We start from the raw sequence: 19,752 nt of genomic DNA, 5'->3' as shown, positions 1-19,752 counted from the left end.
TCATATACAGAGATCTGTTGCATTTCCATACACTGTTAACAAAGTAGCAGAAAGAGAAATTAAGAAAACAATCCCATTTACTTCCATCAAAAAGAAAAAAACAAAAACAAAAACAAAAAAAACCTAGGAATAAATTTAACCAAGGAGGTGAAAGACCTATACTCTGAGGACTATTAGACATTGATAAAATAAAAAATTGAAGATGACACAAATTAATGGAAGGATATTTCATGCTAATAGATTGGAAGAATTAATACTGTTAAGATGTCCATACTACCCAAACCATCTACAAATTCAGTGCAATCCCTATCAAAATACCAATGGTATCACCAGCATAAAAAGTACAGCATATACTCAGTAATATTGTAGTAACATTATATGGTGACAAGTGGTAACTGCATTTATTGTGGTGAGCATAAAGTATAGACCTGTTCAATTACTATGTCATATAGATGAAACTAATATAACATTTTATGTCCACTATAATTCAATTAGAAAAAAAATACAAATAGTACTTTTCACAAATGACCCTAAATAATCAGAGAGGTCTAGAGGGAGAAGAACAAAGCTAGAGGTATCATGTTCCCAGATATCAAACTCTACTACAAAGTTAGAGTAATCAAAATATTATGGTACTGACACAGTAATAGAAAAATAGGTCCATGAACAGAATTGAGACCCACTAAATAAACCCACACTTACGTACTCAATCTATAACAATAGAGACAAGAATATACAATGGAGAAAGTATACTCTTGTCAATAAATGGTGTTGGGAAAACTGGACAACTATTTGCAAAAGAGTGAAATTGTACTACCTTCTTACACCATATAAAAAAATAAACTCAAAACAGACTAAAGACCTAAAGAAGACTTGAAACAATAAAATTCCTGGAAGAAAAGATAGGAAGCAAGCTCTTTGACATCAGTCTTAGCAGTATCTTTTTACATCTGTCTCTTCAGGCAAAGATTTAAAAAAGCAAAAATTTTTGTGCTTTTTCCTGCATCAAAGTAAAAAGCTTTCGCACTGTGAAGAAAGTCATTAACAAAATGAAAAATCAAAGTACTGAATGGGAAAAGATATTTCCAAATGTTATATCCAATAAAGGGTTAACATCCACAATATATAAAAAATTCATACAACCCAATATTAAAAAACCAAACAGCCTAGCTAAAAGGAATCCTCATACACTGTTGATCGGAATGTGAACTGGTGCAGCCAATATGGAAAACAGTATGGAGGTTCCTCAAAAAGTTAAAAATAGAACTACCATACAATCCAGAGATTCCACTTGTATGTGTTTATCTGAAGAAAATAAAACAGTAATTCAAAGAGAATATATACTCCTATATTCATTGTAGAATTTTTTACAATGGCAAAGATATGGAAACAACCTAAATGTCCATATACAGATGAATGGATAAATCAAATGTGATATAAACTGATAATTGGCTTTTATAAGGCGTTATGTATTACATAATGTCTTATATAATATATAATGCCTTATAAAAGCCAATTATCATCCATAAAAAAAGAATGAAATCTGGCCATTTGCCACCACATGGGTGGACCTAAAGGGTATTATTCTAAGTGAAATAAATCAGAGACAAATACCATATGCGGAGTTCTACTTATATGTAGAATCTAAAAAACAAAACAAATGAACAAACAAAACAAAACAGAAACAGACTCATAGATGGAACAAACTGTGGTTAACAGAGGATAGGGAGTGGGAGGATGGACAAAATAGGTAAAGGGAATTAAGTGCAATCTTCCAATTATAAAATAAATAAAACAGAAGAATGTAATATACAGCACAGGGAATATTGTCAGTAATATTGTAGCAACTCTGTATGGTGACAGGTGGTAATTAGATTTGTTGTGGTGACCATACATCATTCTCAATTTCAAAAATTGGGGTGTTGCCTGGGTGTCTCAGTCGGTTAGGCATCTGGCTCTTGTTTTCAGCGTAGGTCATGATCTTATGGTTTGTGGGTTTGAGCCCCACATCGGGCTCTGCGCTGACGGTGTGGAGACTGCATGGGTGTCTCTTTGTCCCTCTCTCTCTGCTCCTCTCCCACTCATACACGCGTTTTCTTTCTCTCTCTCAAAATAAATAAATAAACATTTTAAAAAAAAATTGGTAAGCTAGCTCAGTATTAGATTAAAAAAAATTTAAGTCCATGTTTTATTTTTTTTGAATCATACAATTTAACTCACAATAAGACAAAATTCATGCTTAATAAAAACTTACTATTCATCCATTTTATATAGCTTTCTTTGGTCTTATTAATTTTTTCTACAAACTAAGTGTGATTTTTTTTTCTGTATTTTATTTTGATACCAAATATTACTCTGCTTTTCATAACATATGATGACTGAATAGATTTCAGTGCCTACTTTACATGTTTTTTTAATTTATTTTTTAAATTTTTTAAATGTTTATTTGAGAGAGAGAGAGAGAGAGCAGGGCAGGGGCAGAGAGAGAGGGAGACACAGAATCCAAATCAGGCTCCAGGCTCTGAGTTGTCAGCACAGAGCCGGAGCCCGACATGGGGCTCAAACTCACAAACAGTGAGATCATGACCTGAACTGAAGTCAAACGCTCAACCGACTGAGCCACCCATACTCTATATGCTTTAAAACTTAGCAACATTAGTCTGGGTTTATAGTTTAAAATGTTAAATTAACACTTTTACTGTTAACATTAAGTTAGAACTATTATTTTAACAAATATAGTGATGAAAGAGTATAAAATCATTTAGTGTCATAGATGCAAATTTTAGTATGCTGGAAATTATTTTAATTTTTTGTAATCTTTGTACAATTTTGGACAGCAGTATCCAAAATTGAATGCCTTACTGTATGGTCATACTTTGAGATGTCTCTTAAGTCAAAAGTTTTCTTTGCAAATAAAATTTTATAGAACTGTTTGGATTTAGAAAAGCATATTCTTTTTCTCCAGAAGTAAATATTTACCTGTAGAATTAGGATTTTTCAATTCTGGGAGAACAACCAAAAAAAAAAAAAAAAAAGATTACTCTAATTACTCAAAGCAATTTGACAGAGCAGTTTTAAATATTTATAATTTTCTGTAACTCTTGAGAACCAACTGCCTCCTGGTTAACTTTATCTCACAGAAGTGAACAGATTGGGGAAAGTGATTTCAGGGAATTGAATCTTTACTTGTTGGTGGTTCTAATTTTATGGTGATAAATGACAGTGAAAAAAGTGGGTGAGAAAGAAGAGACTCCTGTTGTGGGGGATTGGGGATTTAAAAAAAGATCCTGAAGCAGAAAATAACTGTTAGAATAGCAGAAGAGGAAGCAGAGATGTTCTTCAGGGTTATAAATTAAGTTGCCTTGAATTATTTGCTGAGAAATAAGAGAGAGAGAGAGAGAGAGAGAGAGAGAGAGAGAGAGAGAGAGAGAGAGGTAGTTTGTAGATTGTGTTAGTTTAAATCCAATATAATCCTGGGATTATACATATTACTTATGAATATATACTAGAGGACACTAACCAAAAGATAAGTAGTATTGCTGAACTGCAAATAGATAAAACTATCTTGTTGAAATGCAGTTTTTCTACATCCAAAATAATGGAACTGGATGGAGTACAGACTTAATATTCAGCTTGATAAACAGTTTTCAAGAATTTTTCAGCCTGAAAATTTATATTTGATGCAGAAATTCTGCATTAAATGTTCCAGTATGCCTATTACCTTGGCTTGCACATAATTAGATTAATGAAAATTGGACTTCTAACTTCAAGAAATTTTATGGTACTTCTGCATATAGGAAATGTGTGAGTATTGTCAGTATTTGAATGTTGCAATGAGAACTTTCCAAAAGTTGTGAGTAAGGAGACCTGGAAAGCCACCTTAAAAGCACAGCTTACTAGATTTGATGGTAGCCTGATTGAATATATTTCCATAGCTATAGAAACAGTGTTCCAGTCAGATATAAAAGATAACTTCAAAAGTATCCTCATCCATAGAAACTGTAACAATATACACCCAAGCCCTGACCAAGGGAAGTGATGTCTTGGCCAATAGTCTTCAAAGTATGCTTTTATGATATTCTAAAGCAAAGAGGTGTATATTTCTGTGTATACCACTGAACATATATTGATCTACTTAGCTTGTTTTACTTTTATGCCATGACCACATAAAACTTTAGGAATAGGAATTAGCCTCATCTAGCTAAAGGAAGTGATTGCAATGACTATAATGAGACTAATATTCTGGTAGATGTGTTATGTATAATAGAAAATGAATAAATACATGCCTATTAATTAAGAGATCTCCTAAATTTTAGTTATGTGAGTCTATCTGACAGGTCTTACAATGCCAGGCTTCTGAGTGTGCAAGCCAGAATGACAAAAATCTGAGTTGTGATTAGTAAATTTCAATTTGTGAGATCTCCTGACAGCCTATGTATGTGATCCTGATGTTAAGAGAGGTTTATTTTCTTTTTAATTTTTTGCTTTCAGTTTTATAAAAAAATGCTAGAATACTTAGTTCAGATTTTATAAGCCACCAGATGTTCCTTTTTCATGAAAAGACTTCCTCTAGACCCCATATTTTTGGATTTTTAACTCTGATTTATCATCCTTTTTTAGACAGTATTAAAGTTTCTATAAAACAAAGCAAAACAATTTTTTAAAAAGACAGAAAAAACAAACAAACAAACAAACAAGAGAATCTTGATTTAGGACCACTCCATGACTCATCATTATGTTTTACACACTTATGAATTCACAAATTTTATTTCTTTTGAGATGATGGTTTTAAATACTGTGCTACCTTTTAAGAACACCTTAAAATGTTTCCTAAAGAAGTTGGCCAAGTGCCTATGAATTGGGAAAAAATTGTATTGCAACTATTTCCTCTTCAAAACACAGTAAATTAAGACACATAGCATATTGTGCTCCAATATGCAATCTCCATAAGTATTAAAATCTAAGCTTTTAAGATAGATCTCTTTTTAACATATCAGTAAGATATCTTACATTTACAATAATGTAAGCTAACAACATATATGCGTAATAATGTAAACTTGGGGCACATGGGTGGCTCAGTCGTTTGAGTGTCTGACTTCAGCTCAGGTCATGATCTCGCAGTTCCTGAGTTCAAGCCCCGCATCAGGCTCTGTGCTGACAGCTCAGAGCCCGGAGCCTGCTTCAGATTCTGTGTCTCCCTCTCTCTATGCCCCTCTCCTACTCGCACGCTGTCTCTCTCTTTCTCAAAAATAAAATAAAAACATTGAATTTTTTTTAAGTATTAATATTGCCTATAAAAATTATGAGACAGTATATTTGACCTCTGATTAATATCCTGGAATAAACTCTTAATTGAATGCATTTATCTATCTGTCCTTCTATATAATCATCTACCTGTCACATTCAAATAGCATGACTGGCCGAATCAGACAAAACAATGATGTGTAATATTTTTGTTTCACTTTTGTTTAAAAGAGTAGATGGGCGCCTGGGTGGCTCAGTCGGTTGAGCGTCCGACTTCAGCTCAGGTCACGATCTCACGGTTCGTGAGTTCGAGCCCCACGTCAGGCTCTGGGCTGATGGCTCAGAGCCTGGAGCCTGCTTCCGATTCTGTGTCTCCCTCTCTCTCTGCCCCTTCCCCATTCATGCTCTGTCTCTCTCTGTCTCAAAAATAAATAAACATTAAAAAAAAAAAAGATTAGAAAATTAGTAAGTATTTGTTGTCATTATATGAAAAATTTTATGACATTCAAAATAATCAATCCAATTTTTCTATAATGCTAGTCACAGATCTTATGGTGGATTTTCACAGAACTATGTGTTCTGGTTGATATATGTTTATTCTTAGCACCAGTGATTTTTTAAAAAATTAATTGATTTAAACAACAAATAGTAAACTTGAGATTTGTGGTAATCGTCAGGGAATTTCCTTTTCATACAGAGCCACTGATGACATCACTAACCATCCTTCTCCCCCAAAAAAGTATTTTATAAATGTGCTACATCATGGAAAATAGAAAGTTGGAAAAGATGATACAAAATGATCAATAGAAGTCTACTGTAATCTTTGAAAAAATATTTTAAGGTATATGTTAAATGAATAAAAATGCCATAATGCTATATTTTTCTTGCAAGAAAGTTGCTTGATTCTCATTTTCATTACATAGTAATAGAATTTTCATATTATCCTTAAAACTTGACAAAAGATGTAAGTTCAAATAATAATAATTTTGTAACAGAATCATAAATGTTTCACAGCTCTGTTGCCAAATTTTCTTTGTCATTTAATTATATTTCTTGATAACAAAATGCTGACATTTCAATGTTCACTTTTGTTATGACCACTGGAAATTAGTATTTAAATAACCACTCAGGAATTATATCCAATCTAAAGTTTAAAAACATAACCAAATTGTAACCCTAAAAAGTAACTTTTCTCCAATGACCTCCTAAGAGATAGCAGGAAATAACAGAAACACAAAGGAAATTTTTGTTATTGAATGATTTTTAAGCTCTTGAAAGGAGATGATCCATACTACTAGTTTTTAAATTAGAATTTCTTTCAAAATTCTGTTATAAATATTCCAAGTTAACTTGTTACCAATTATTCTTATCAAAATAAGAAATTATCTCAAGTATAAGTACAATATGACTTTAAAATACCAACCACTGGCTTTAGCATAAAATTTTTTTTTTTTAACATGAGATTTAATCTTTTGCTTTTCTAATCTGGTAAATTCTTACTGTACTATAATCCCATGTTGCAGATGTGGAATTGTTTTTTATGGGCTTCTTCTAGGTGTTTTAGAACCCATTTAAGTTTTTTAGGACAAGAGTATATTTTGTTGTTTGTCCACCTCACACTAGTGTCTCATTACTGAAACTGTCACATGCATATAATATAGAAATTAAACACAGTAGTGGCATACCTGCTGCTGACAGCTATGCATATCTGTGCAGCATTCATAGTGACATCTGCACAATTGCTACCTCATCTAGTCCTCAATTAATGTAATCAGGAAGGTGTACAATTCCCAATGCACAAATCATTGAGAATTGTAACTTTTACCTGTCTTTTCATTGCCTAAAATTAATAGCATGCTCTTCACATACTCAATAGATTTGCATAAATTTCCATAGTATACCCCTCTGTAGTTGCTTTCCTGTCATCTTCCCTAAGGGGGTGAATATAAATGCCTTTTTCCTTATTAAAATTAACCATAGGTGTTTGTTTAAAAATACATTTTTATTCTAGAATAAATTAATTTCAGCAGCTAGTAGTATCTTTCACATTATATGTACTTAATGAAAGTCCCAGTAATTAGCAGCATATAACAAAGAAATAAGTGTTATTATGAAGATGTAAACTGCAACCTTTATATTCATTCACCGAGGTTTCTTCCATTGTCTGGTTTCAGTTGTCTCTTCACATTGCACTTATTCTGAAATGTAAAATGTGACTGTGCTTTGTATATTCTGAAATAGCTGGTAATTATTCTAAAACTCATTCAATTCATTTCAATTTTTGACACAAAAATGTTGGGAAAAGTCTTTAAATCTCTAAAAAATATTATCTCTCTAATAAGTTAATTTATATGAATTTTAAGAATTTCAGTCTCATTGTTAATTATTAAATTAACATTATAATAATTTTAAATCTTATTTAAAATGGTAGTCTATTTTATTTAAATAATAATGTGTGTAAAGATAGGGATGCTCAATACAGATCAACAGACCAAGGCTAAAATATAATCAACTTATTCTATGTGTATATTTTGTCTTATTGTTCCATTTGAAGGTAAAAAACAAAAACAAAACAAACAAACAAAAAACCAAAAAAACAAAACCAAAACCAAAACATGCTACTGCTAGAATTCACCACCCATTCTAATTTGGAGATGACACATTTAATTCGTGAGTTTATTATTTTTTGCAAAGTCTTTGGAAACTGTGAACTGTAAGGTGGAAAACAAATCTCTGTTCACCATTCTTAGTATTTGAGATAGGAACTTAGCAGTGTCCACACACAGGCCATTCAGTTAGCTTCTCTGTCTGTAATTGATCTATTGGAGGTGTCTATTGGAGGTGAGGATAGGAAAGAAAGATATGACCCAAGAGTAAGAGATTTTTTTAAGTATATTTGGAGGGTTAGAAAAATAAAGTATCAGTATATTTGCTGAATTTAATCTTCTTTTATTTGTTGCATTTTTGGGGGTGGTGAAGGGTAGGGGACGAAAGTGAAAGATGATTGAAAGTGAAGAGGGAAATAGGACAGCAATCTTTGGAAAGTGGAGCTAAAGCCATAGAAACAGAAATTTATATCATGTCCCCATGGATATTTCTATCTCAACAAATGGAAGTAAAGGGGGCTTAAAAAGTTTGCATGTAATAGTACTCTTAAAGATTAAAACATGATAGTATGGTTAACAGAAAAGGGTCAACTGTCAATGCCCACAAGTTCAAATTAATTAATTATTAAATATACTTTTTAAGAATCACAAGCAATTTTGTAAAAATACTTTTTAAGAATCACAAGCAATTTTGTAAAAAGAATAAAAATAAAAGAATATATTTTTAAAAGTGGATTCTTCCAAAAACAAAAAAAGCTGTAACTTCATAACAGAGAGAGATGGCTAAGAAACAAATTAAATTACCTAAAAAATACCCAAAATAATTATTCCATGTGTTAATTTTTAGTATTCAAATAATCAATATTAACCATTTTAATGTTGCTTTTATTATACTGAGATACATGTTACATTTATTCTTTTTTTAAAAAAATACTTTATATTCGGGAATGATTTACACTTAGAAAAATTCCAAATACTACAGGGAGTTCCTGTACATTCCTCACCTGTTGTGATGGTAATTTTATGTGACAGATTTTAGTCTCTGATGCCTAGTTGTTTGATAAAACATAAATCTAGGTGTTACTGTGAATGTATTCTGTAGATGGGATTAATATGTACAATCATTTGACTTAGAGTAAAGCAGATTATCCTCCATAATGTGTGTGGGTCTCAATCAATCAATTGAAGGCCTTGATAGTAAAAATAAAGTTTTCCTAGCTATAAAGTAATTCTGCCTCAAGCCTATAACATAAATTTTTTTCATTGATGAGGTATAAACAACCTACACATTTTGTATGGACATAGTTTTCAAATCATTTAGGTAAACACCTAGGAAGAATGCGACTTCCGGATCATATAAGACTATGTTTATATATACAATGGAATACTACTTGGCAATGAGAAAGAATGAAATATGGCCTTTTGTAGCAATGTGGATGGAACTGGAGAGTGTTATGCTAAGTGAAATAAGTCATACACAGAAAGACAGATACCATATGTTTTCACTCTCATGTGGACCCTGAGAAACTTAACAGAAGACCATGGGGGAGGGGAAGGGAAAAAAAAAAAAGTTAGAGAGAAAAGGAACCAAACTATAGGAGACTCTTGGAAACTGAGAATAAACTGAGGGTTGATGGGGGGTGGGAGGGAGGGGAAAATGGGTGATGGGTATTGAGGAGGGCACCTGTTGGGATAAGTACTGGGTGTTGTATGGAAACCAATTTGACAATAAATTTCATAAAAAAAAAAAAAAAGAAAAGAAAAGAAAAGAAAAGAAAAGAAAAGAAAAGAAAAGAAAAGAAAAGAAACTGACAGACATCTGCCAAACTGGCTGTTGCATTTTGCATTCTACCAGCAGAGTGAGAATTCCTGTGGTTCCAGACTTTGCCCGAATTTGGTATTTTCAGATATTAGCCCTATACATATAATGTTGAGCATCTCTTCATATGAATATTTAAGCCATATATTTTCTTTGCTGAAAATGCATATTTAGCATATATATTTTCTTTGGTGAGATGTCCAAATCTCTTGCTCACTTTTTAATTTTTTATATTATCAGTGAGTGTTTTATATTATTATTTAGTTTTAAGAGTTCTTTGGATATTTTGGATGCGAATCCTGTATTTAATGTATAGTTTGTAAATATTTCTTCTAGTCTGTGACTTGTTTTTTCTTTTTCTTTCTTTCTTTCTTTCTTTCTTTCTTTCTTTCTTTCTTTCTTTCTTTCTTTCTTTCTTTCTTTCTTCTTTCTTTCTTTTTCTTTAGTTTTTATTCTCTTAACAGTGACTTTCACAGAGCAGAAGTTTTGAATTTTAATGAAGTCCTACTTTTCAGGTTTTTCTTTCATGGATCATGCTTTGTTATATCTAAAGAAATCATCACCACCATTAGGAAATTTCATTAAAACAGCAATGAAATACTATTACACACCTATTAGACTGGTAAAAATCCCAAATAAGGACAATAGCAAATGCTGGTGAAAACATGGAGGAAAAGGAACTCTCATTTATTGAGTATGGGAATCCAAAATAGTGCAGTCACTTTGGAACACAGTTTGGCAGCTTAAACATTGTTTTACTATTGATCCAGCAATCACACCCCTTGATTTTTAAGATGAGCAGAAAACATGTTCAGCCCAAACCTTCACATAGTGTTGGTGGCATAGTTGTGAGCAGAGCTGCCTTCCAAAAATCTGCACACAAAGGTTTACATCAGCCTTATTTATAACTTCCAAAATGTGTGTGTGTGGGGGGGGGGGGATATTCATCAATAGGTAAATGTATAAATAAACTGCAGTACAGCCATAAAATAGAATGTTAGTGCTAAAATGAAATGAGCTGACAAGTCATGAAAAGACATGGAGGGACCTTTAATATGTATTACTAAGTGAAATAAGTCAGTCTTAAAAAACTACATACCATATGATTCCAACTTTATAGCATTTTGGAAAAAGCAGAACTATAGACATAGCAAAAAGATCAGTGGTTGCATGGGGTTAGGGTAGAGGGAGGGACATATAGACAGAGTACAGAGGATTTTTAGGGCAGTGAAACAAGTTATTACACATTTGTCTAAATCCATAGAATGTACAACACCAAGAGTGAGAACTAATGGAAACTATGGACATTGAGTGATAATGGTGTATCATTGCAGGTTCATTGATTGTAATAAATGTACCAGTCTGACACAAGATATTGGTAGTGGTGGAGACTACATGTATGGAACCAGGGAGTATATGAGAACTCTCTATACCCAGTTTTACTATGAACCTAAATTTTTTCTAAAAATAAAATCTATTTTGACAAAAGAGAAGTCATTACCAAACCCGAGGTCACCTAGATTTTCTCCTATGTTATCTTCCATAAATTTTATAGTTTTGTATTTTACATTTAGCAATACTATAATAGGTATATTAAAATTGATTTAATTTTATAAAAGGTGTAAATTCTGGGTCTGGATTCTTTTTTTTTTTTTTTTTTTTTGGCTGTCCAGATATCCAGGCATCCTATTACCATTTGTTTGAAAAGAATATTTTTTCTCCATAGAAATGCCTTTGCTCCTTTGTCAAAGTCAGCTGGTGATACTGTGTGGGTCTATTTTTGGGCACTTTGTTTCTGTTGCAATGATTTATTTGTCTATTTTTTTTTCTTTTGCCAATACCCGACTGTCTTGACTACTATAGTAAATCTCAAAGTTCAGTAGTGTCAGTTCTACAACTTTGTTTTTTTAAATTTTATTTTGGCTATTTTGAGTCTTTTGCCTTTCATGTAATCTTACAAATCAGTTATTCAATAGCCAGAAAGCAACTTGCTGCAATTTTGATTAGGGTTGCATTGAATCTAACAAGTTGGAAAGAACTGACATCTTTGCATACTGAGTCTCTATCCACAAATATGGTGTATCCCTGCATTGATTTAGTTCTTCCTTGATTTCTTTCATCAGAGGTTTCTAGTTTTCCTCATACAATTTTAGTATATAGCTTATTAGATTTATTCCTAAGTATTTAATTTTGGAGGTTTTAATATATATGGTATTAATTTAAAATTCCAATTGTTTATTGCTGCTACATAGGAAAACAATTAACTTTTTTATGTTAACCTTGTGTCCTGCAATCTTGCAACTCACTCTTAGTTCCAGAAACTATTTAAAAAAAATTTTTTTCAACGTTTTTTATTTATTTTTGGGACAGAGAGAAACAGAGCATGAACGGGGGAGGGGCAGAGAGAGAGGGAGACACAGCATCAGAAACAGGCTCCAGGCTCTGAGCCATCAGCCCAGAGCCCGACGCGGGGCTCGAACTCACGGACCGCGAGATCGTGACCTGGCCGAAGTCGGACGCTTAACCGACTGCGCCACCCAGGCGCCCCCAGAAACTATTTTAATTCTTTGGAATTTGCTACATACTCATGCTAGTTGCAAACAAAGGCAGTTTTATTTCTTCCTTCTCAATCAGTATATATTTTATTTACTTTTATTTATTTATTACATTACCTAGACTTCTGATATGATGTTCAATAGGAGTTGTGAAAGGGACATCCTGGCCTTGATCCCATTCTTAGGGAGAAAGCTTTAAGTTTCTCACCGTTAAGTAGGATGGCAGGTATAGATTTTTCATAGATGTTCTGTATCAAGTTGTGGACATTCCCTCGATTTCTAACTTGTTTAGTTATTTTTATTATTATAATGAATGGGTATTGGGTTTTGTAAAATGCTTTCTTTATATCTAATGATATGATTATATGACTTTTCTCCTTTACCCTGTTGATGTAATGAATTATATTTATTGATTTTTGAATATTGATTCAGCGTTATACCTAGCATGAGTCCCACTTGAATACGGTGCATAGTTATTTTTATACAGTGTTATGTTCTACTTGATAATATTTTGTTGAGGATTTTTGAATTTATGTTCATGAAAGATAGTGGTCTGTAGTTTTTTTTCTTATGATATGTTTACCTGTTTTAGTCTTCAATATCATAGAATGTATTGGGTACTGCTTTTATTCTCTGCTAGAGATTGTAGAGAATTGGTATCATTTCTTCCTTAAATATTTAGTAAAATTAATTGGTAAACCCATCTGGACTGGGTGCTTTCTGTTTTGGAAAATTGTTGATTATTTAATTTTTAAAATAGATTTTTATTCTGATTATCTATTTTCCTTTGTGTGAGTATTGCTAGACTGTGTCTTGCAAGGAAGTGGCCTATTTCATCTAAGTTATCAATTTCTTGGGTATAGAGTTTTCATAATAGTCCTTTATAATCCTTTTAATGTCCTGAAGATCACTACTGATGATCCCTCTTTCATTTCTGATATTAGTAATTTGTTCTTTCTCCTTTTTTTCTTTGTTAGCCTGTCTAGAAATTTATCAATAATATTCATATTTCCAAAGAACAAGCTTTGGATTGACTTGGATCAATTTGGATTGTGATTTCTATTCTAGTCTGAATCATTAGTTTTCTTTTGCTTGCTTGGATTTAATTATTCTTTCTTTCTTCCTTCCTTCCTTCCTTCTTTCCTTCCTTCCTTCCTTCCTTCCTTCCTTCCTTCTTGTCTATTTGGGTAACCTGGAGTCTTATATTTTTTTTAATTTTAGATATCTTCTTTTATAATATGCATCAGTGGTACAAAATTCCCTATAAGTACTTTTTACAAAATTTCATGCCACAAATCTTTATAGGTTATATTTTCAGTTTTATTTATTCAATGTATCTATTAATATCTCATGAGACTTTTTTGTTGGACTTATGTGTTATTTAGTAGTATGTTGTTTAATATCAAAGTACCTTGTGATTTCCCAGCTATCTCTTTGTTATTGACTCCTTGACATATATGTGAAATAAGAAAAGAATGTTCAGTACTATGTCTTGAGTTAAAATAAGCAATTATTTGAATGAAAATTATTTAGAGCTTATTTCTATTGAAGTGTATCTTACAGAAAGAATAAATTTCTCAGAATTATTATTGGAATTTTCTAATAGTTAAACAGGGGAGTCATTCCACTACTAAAGTTAATACTTTTTGCTAAACTGATTCTTCATTAAAGACAGTATTTTATTAATAATATAATTCTGACAGGGAAATCTAATTGTTTTTCAAAAATTCCAAACAAGTTGCTCAATGCCTTAATGAATCATACTGAAACTATTGCAATATTTAGGCTTTCAAGGCTTTGATGTGTAATCATTTATATAAATAGCACATATCTTGTTTTTTTTCAGTATATTAGATTTTAGGGCGCCTGGGTGGCTCAGTCAATTAAGCATCAGTATATTAGATTTTATATATAAAACATGTCTTTAGTTAGATTTAATTTATGAGTGAAAATATGAAAAATATCACATGCTTTTGTTATGCCAGAAATCTGGCCTAATATGGATTTTTTAAAAAACCTTCATATTACACATTATGATAAGAACCCACATGTTTCAAATTTCAACCTCAATCACTCAGTTCTTCAAAAAGACAACAGTAGATTATGAAACATAGTTTCTAATAGTGAAAACCTAATGAACAGAAGTAAAAGCACTTTAAGAGTATGGTAAATAATAACTAGACATGGTGCAAAATTATATCACTCTTTGTATTATTACTACATTTTAGACAAAGGGTAAGATATTTAAAAGTTTTTAAAGTTTAATTGTGAATTGAATATGTTTGGTTTAATGTGTTAATATGTCAGACAATTTTAACGACAAGAAATAACCTATTATTATCATTCAAAAACATAAATAAAGCCAGTTTCTTAAAATTCCCAGGGTTTGAGAATGGCAATTTTTGACCTAAGAAACAATGTTCAAACTGTAATAGAGAAGAAAGGATAATAAGAGTAGAATTGTAAATATGAAAAATTTTCAAGGCCATAGACTGAAAGAAAATTCAACATGAGAGCAAGTTAAATTATTTTTTCTGAAAATCAAATGAGAGCTTGTGAGATTTAATGTGATAAGAAATATAAACGCTATCAAAGGTTATGTTAACATTCATTCAACAAATATAACCCAGAAGATACTCTGTGCTGGTTGTTTCTCTGACACGGTTACAGAAGAGAGAACATGACAGGAAGTTCCTGCTCTCATGAACCATATATTATGGTTGAGGATTAGAAAAAAAAAACAACAAAGTATAACAAACAACTAAAAACAATTATTAGAGGTTACTACTAAAGAAAACAAAAATAAATCTGATGTCATAATGCTATAAGAGACAATAGAAGTTGAAGACTATTCTAGATGAGACTGATCCAGACAATCAAAGATTTGAGGAACTTTTTGTTTCACTTTTAAAATGAAATACATGGGGTGCCTGGGTGGCTCAGTTTGTTGAGCATCAGACTGTTGATTTCGGCTCAGGTCATGATCCCAGGGTAGTGGGATCAAGCCCCACATTGGGCTTTGTGCTGAGCCTACTTGAGATTCTCTCTCTCACTCTCTCTGTCTCTCTCTGCCCCTCTTACACTCTCTATGTAAAAATTAAATAAAATAATAAAATAAAATAAAATACACGAAGTTTATGAAATGAGAAATTGTGTACTATGTTCAAGGGAGTGACAAGATACTCAGATAACTGGAACTTAGTGAGAAAATTTGAAATGAGAAGGGATTGCAAGGGTATCATTTAGAACTATACTGATTACTGACTGGTCTACCTGAATTACACATAGAACATACTTGTTTTGATCCACTTTAAATATATATGTATACCAGTTTGGAATGATTTTTCCATTATTGTTGCTTAATGAAATAATGTGTTTGATACATGCTGTATTTGATGTATCTTGTATTTGAATCTCTAAACTAATATTTAATAAATAAATATTATTTATTCTGCTCAAATATATTAATTCATAGAATATGAATATGTGTGATATTAATGGATTCTGTAAGGATGGTGAGTAGGACTTATATGTAATTCTCACAGTATTCAAGTACTATAAATAAAATAATAAATACTCTTCCTCACCATCTCTTGTGTCTCTAATCATGCAGGGCTCCCTAAAAATCAAAATGGTAAGCAAAAGGGAGAGAAGCAAATACATTCCAGATTTTATTAAGGATGTATCTATATAATGCATTAATTTACTCTTGCTCCTTAACTCTCCACCAGCAGTATTGACTTTCTGTTCAAACAAACGATCCCAAATACAATTCCCAAATGTTTCTAATTCTGCTAGTAATAGATGTCAAAGCCCTCTATCATTGGACTTACAAATTTACTTGTGTGGGGTTTCCAATGATTGATTTTTAATATTAAGGTATAACTCATGTTATATAAATCTCACTGTAACAGAGGAGCCTTTAATTCAGGCTGAACTCCATATATATCAGGAGTATACTCTAAAGACTAAAAGTCTGAATTTCACTAATGGGAAAGATAGTGAAAAATGTGGTTTGTGAGATTGGACTACAGACCCCCTTATCAAATTAAAGAGTTATATCAAGAAAATTGCAACAATTATAAGTCTGAAATTCAGGTTGTCTTGTTAATACTGAACAATTGCAACTGGTATGTTTCTAGTTATAAAGCCCACAACAAAATTATTATAAAATAAATTACCAATGCGGTTAATAAAAATTAGTATTAAAGCATGTAGTTAAGAAGATAATATGAAATGGATATACCTTTATAAGAGAATAAATATGGCTTACAGGTAGAATGACACAGAAATGTATATTACCGATCTCAATATTTAGGTAAAGTTAATGAATATTTTACCTAAATTTCCTCATTAAAAATTTTTTTCTACCATTGTGGTTAGTAAAGTACTCTATTATTTTCTTTGAATCTGATACCTAGAGTACTATCAATGTTTTGGAAAGAATCTGCTTTAAGTGTATGCTTAATTTCTTTGTTACCAAATATCAGTTATATGCCTAGTACTTTCACAACCTTTCAAACTTCATATCACCTTGGCTTTAATTTATTTTCTTTGCATCAACTTACTATTGTATACTATTTTTTGTTTAAAAGGTAACAATTTAATTATGGTAAAAAACAAATATCACTTACCATATAAAAGTTAACTTTAAAAATACATAGTGGGGCCACCTGGGTGGCTCAGCTGGTTAAGCGTCTGATTTTGGCTCCGGTCATGATCTTGCAGTTTCTGAGTTCGGGCCCTGCATCAGGCTCTGTGGGGACAGCTCAGAGCCTGGAGCCTGTCTCAGATTATGTCTCCCTCTCTCTCTGCTCCTCCCCACTCAAGCTCCCTCTCTCTCTCTCTCTCTCTTTTCTCTCTCAAAAATAAATAAACATTAAAAATGTTTTTTAAATAAATAAAAATACATAGTGGAATATTATTATTAAGTTCTTAGATATTGATGTCTTCCAAGGGTTTGAGCTTAAAACCCATTCTCTTTTTGTTAAAACAGAGTTTAAAACATTAGCAGTTTCTCCATGGTGCAATGTATGGAACAGAAAAATAGTAGAAATGGATTAAAGAGAATTCTAGTTCATTGCACATTACATTTAATACTATTATAAATAATCTGTGACCAAAACTGCCAATACGTTAGAGTGTTGAAATAATTTAATGAGATGCAATTCCTGATCTCAGTGCTCCTCTCCATACAGGAAGACAAGTGGTGGGGGTGTGGGGGTGCAGAGAGGAGAGGGAGATTATCAGCATTAAAAAATAATTCCAACTTATTTTTCAAACTTGGTTTTGCCAATTTCCATCCAACCAGTGATTTATAAGGAAAACTACTAATAGACATATAATGCAACATTTGGTATCATCAGAACTCTAGTGTGCTTTAATCAAATGTTTGTAAATTTGGTTTAATTGTGGTTTGAATTTGTCCATATTCCTGTTGGGTTGTTTGTTCATTGATTTATAGAACATTGTGTGTGTGTGTGTGTGTGTGTGTGTGTGTGTGTACTCTTTTTGACCTTATTCCCTTTCTTATGGGTTATAAATATATTCACCCAGGTCATATTTTGTCTTTTCTTTTTTTTTAAGTTTTTATTTAAATTCTACTTAGTTCAGGGCACCTGGGTGGCTCAGGCAGTTAAGTGTCCAACTTTGGCCCAGGTCATGATCTCACAGTTCGTGGGTTCAAGCCCAGCATCAGGCTCTGTGCTAACAGCTCAGAGTCTGGAGCCTGCTTCAGATTCTGTGTCTCCCTCTCTACCCCTCTCCCACTCATGCTCCCTTTCTCAAAAATAAACATTAAAAAGTGAAAATAAATAACTAAACTCTGTTTAGTTAATAAAGATGGTAAAATTGGTTTCAGGTGTAGAATTTCGCACTTCATTGCTTACATACAACACCCAGTATTCATCACAAGTGCCCTCCTTAATACCCATCACCCATTTAGTTGATCTCCCACCATATTTTGTCCTTTTTAGTGTGGTAAACAGAAATCTTAATTTTTATATATCCAAAATTAACAAAAATTTTTAGAGATGGTACTTCTGGAACTAGTTTAAGAAATTATGCCCTCCACATCAGAAATATAATATCATTTATTTCCCACTGTGCATTTTGAAATTTTATAATAAATTTTAAATAATTGATGTTATATATCCCATACAATATTAATTTAGATATTGATAATAAAAATAAAATATTCACTCATTTTGAAATTTTAAAACTCTCCAGTTTTAAGACTTATGAGTCCAGTAATTAATAATAATTGAATTTTAAACAAAAATTAAATATTAGAAATATCACATATCAAAGTATGTAGTATAAAAGAATATTTAAGAAAAAAATTGCTAAAACCAAAGACATAAACAAAATCGTCAGCCAGAAGAAAATGACACATTATCTACCAAACATGAAGGATAAGAATTAAAATAGATTTTCTCTCAGAAACAATAGAAGAACAAAGTGATTATAGTTTTCAATGGCTGAAAGAAAAATAATGTCAACTGAGATATCAGTGACAATAGAAATCATCCTCAAAAGTAGATGATTCAAAACAAGATTCAAAAACAAACTAGGGGCACCCAGGTGGCTCAGTCGGTTGAGCCTCCAACTTCAGTCCAGGTCTTGATCTCACCATCACAAACAAGTTCCAGCCCCATGTCAGGTTCTGTTTTGATAGCTTGGAGCTTGGAGCCTGCTTCAGATTCTGTGTCTCCCTCTCTCTCTCTGCCCCTCCCGAGCTCATGCTCTGTCTCTCTCTCAAAAATAAATAAAAATATTTTTAACAATAAAAAACAAATTAATACACTGCCAGCAGACCTAATTCACAGTGTTAAAGAAGTTCTTCAGGTAAAAGAGATATGATATTAATAAAAAATCTTGAATGTTTACATTATAATAAAAATATTTCAAAATGGGATGAGTGAAATAAATCAACTTTTTTATTTTTAATTAATCTAAGAGACAACTGTGTAAAGCAATATTAATGAACTGTATATTTTGGTAGGAAGTTGAAAACTTTTATTTCTTTTTTTAAAAATTTTTTTGATGTTTATTTTTGACAGAGAGACAGAGCATGAGTGGGGGGAGGGACAGAGAGAGAGGGAGACACAGAATCCGAAGCAGGCTCTAGGCTCTGAGCTGTCAGCATAGAGCCCAACACAGGGCTCAATCTCATGAACCTCAAGATCATGACCTGAGCCAAAGTCCGCCGCTTATCCGGCTGAACCACGCAGGCGCCCTGTAAACTTTCATTTCTAACAGGCCAGATAGGTCTGTTAGACCTATCTAACAGGCCAGATAGGTCTGTTAGGCATATGGTCTCTATTGCAACTCCTTAACTCCTTAATTCTGTCAATGTAGCAAAAAGATAACTATAGATAATATGTAACATGAATGTGGCTTTGTTCTAGTAAAACAAAGCCTGTTTCTTTCTTTCTTTCTTTTTTTTAAAATTAATTAATTTACTTTGATAGAGAGAGAGAGAATGAGGAAGAAAGCAGGAGCGGGAGCGGCAGAGAGAGAGAAAGAA

The sequence above is a fragment of the Puma concolor genome, chromosome C1 (genome assembly GCF_028749965.1).
Source record: "Puma concolor isolate L17-30 chromosome C1, mPumCon1.1.hap2, whole genome shotgun sequence".
NCBI classification, from domain to species: domain Eukaryota; kingdom Metazoa; phylum Chordata; class Mammalia; order Carnivora; family Felidae; genus Puma; species Puma concolor.
This window is presented reverse-complemented; position numbering follows the sequence as displayed.